The sequence below is a fragment of the Mus pahari genome, chromosome 1 (assembly GCF_900095145.1).
Source record: "Mus pahari chromosome 1, PAHARI_EIJ_v1.1, whole genome shotgun sequence".
NCBI classification, from domain to species: domain Eukaryota; kingdom Metazoa; phylum Chordata; class Mammalia; order Rodentia; family Muridae; genus Mus; species Mus pahari.
Window position 1 is genome coordinate 99,293,970 of NC_034590.1, and position 2,411 is coordinate 99,296,380.

The window sequence follows — 2,411 nt, forward strand, 5'->3', positions numbered from 1 at the left end:
AAGGATTCCAGTACTTCAGGGCTGGGGAGATGGCTCAGTGGGTAAAGTATTTGTTGGTGAGGCAAGAGGACCTGAACTTGGATGTCTAGCATCTACCTACAAGCCAGGCACAGTGGAAGATGCCTATAACCCCACTACTAGGGGTGGAGACAGGAAGTTCCTAGCACTCATTAGCCACCCAATCCATCTGAAACAGCAAGCTCTAGGTTAGTGAGACACCTTCTCAACAGTTAAGCTAAGGAGCCATGGAGGAGAGAGGACCGAAGACAAGCTCCTCTGGGCCTCATGTGTATACTCATGGAGGAGAGGACCGAAGACAAGTTCCTCCGGGCCTCATGTGTATACTCATGGAGGAGAGGACCGAAGGCAAGATCCTCTGGGCCTCGTGTATGTACTCAAAATCATGCACAGGCACACACACTGAGAGAATAAAACCAGCATTTAAAAAGAATACAAGGTGGTATCAATAACTCTTCAGGTGGGATCAATAACTCTGGGAAAGTATCTCACAGTATGGTCACCACAGCTCATAATGTGTTATATGTTTGAAAACGCTGACGTTAGAGCTTAATGCTCTCACATAAAAAGAACAAATCCAGGACTGGAGAGATGGCTCAGTGGTTAAGATTGCTCTTTCAGAGGACCAAATTTGAATTTCTAGCACCCACACGGCAGCTAACAACCCTCTGTAATTCCGGCCCCCACCTCTCTTCTTTTGTTTTTTCAAAACCAAATTTCTCTGTGTAGCCCTGGCTGTCCTGGAACTCACTCTGTAGACCGAGCTGGCCTCAAACTCAGAGATCCACCTGCCTCTGCTTCCCAAGCTCTGGGACTGAAGGCAATTTACTACCATGCCCTGCTTTGAAATTACCTTTCTAAGGCAACCTCATTCCTCTTCTGGACTCCATAGGCACTGCATGCATATGCTACACAGACATACATGCAGACAAAACACCCATACATGTAAAATAAAAGGAAATAAACCTAAAATATTTAAAAACAAACAAAATAACAAATATATGAGGTAACAGATATCTTAATTAGTCCCATAGATATGATAATTAGCCTGATTTAATCACTTCACAATATGTATATATAAGAAAACACATTTTATACCATAATATATATTATTTTATTAAAGATGAGAAAAGTAAAAATATAGAAAAAGCAGGTGTCAGTGTCCTGAATGGGGGCTTAGATGGCTGTGAAGTGTGGATTCCATGACTCACCAGCCTTTTCCCAGAGCATTGATCATCAGTGGAAGGAGGCAAGCCACAGAGAACCACTGACCGCTCATGACTCTGCCACACTCCAGCATGCTGTATTAACTCTGTGGGCTGCTTAGCTTCTTTGAATAGAATTATGTTCTCTTACCCAAGTAATAAGGGATAGGAGGCCAACTTTTATGCTTCTTCCAAATCAAAATTTGTGAGCATAGTAATTAACTGCTTAAAGGCCAAGCAGTCCATTTTCTCACTAGGAATAGTAAGTAGATATGTGTTATATTTGATAACGGTTACAAAAGACCACAATCACTATATGCACATTTATGTTAATACAATGTCTTTTGTATATATTTGAACATGTGTTGTATACAGATGTAGATAGTACATACAACTGTGTACTTTGAATAAGTGGTCTATACTTGTAGTTCATAGTTCATCTGAAACTTCACATAAAGCCAGAGATTATTCACATTGGGTAGTTTTACCAAAACTCTGCTTGTCCACCTTAGCCACCACTGTTATCATGAGAGCCAGTGGTTGAGTCACAGGACACCCTTCTTAGACACAGTCACCTTGATTACAGCTCAAGTCATTTCAAATATGGACCTCTTTGTATATACTGGATATTCGCCCTCTATCAGATGTAGGATTGGTAAAGATCTTTTCCCAATCTGTTGGTTGATGTTTTGTCCTATTGACAGTGTCCTTTGCCTTACAGAAGCTTTGCAATTTTTTTGTTTTTCTTTTTGCTTTTGTTTTATTTCTTTATTAGATATTTTCTTCATTTATATTTTAAATGCTATCCAGAAAATCCCCTATATCATCCCCCGACCCTGCTCCCCAACCCACCCACTCCTGCTGCCTGACCCTGGCATTCCCCTGTACTGGGGCATATGATCTTCGCAAGCCCAGGACCTCTCCTCCCATTGATGGCCAACTAGGCCATCCTCTACTATATATGCAACTAGATACATAGTTCTGGGGGGTACTGGTTAGTTGATATTGTTGTTCCTCCTATAGGGTTGCAGACCCCTTTAGCTCCTTGGGTACTTTCTCTAGCTTCTTCATTAGGGGCCCTGTGTTCCATCCAATAGATGACTATGAGCATCCACTTCTGTATTTTCCAGGCACTGGCATAGCCTCACAAGAGATAGTTATATCAGGGTCCTATCAGCAAAATCTTGC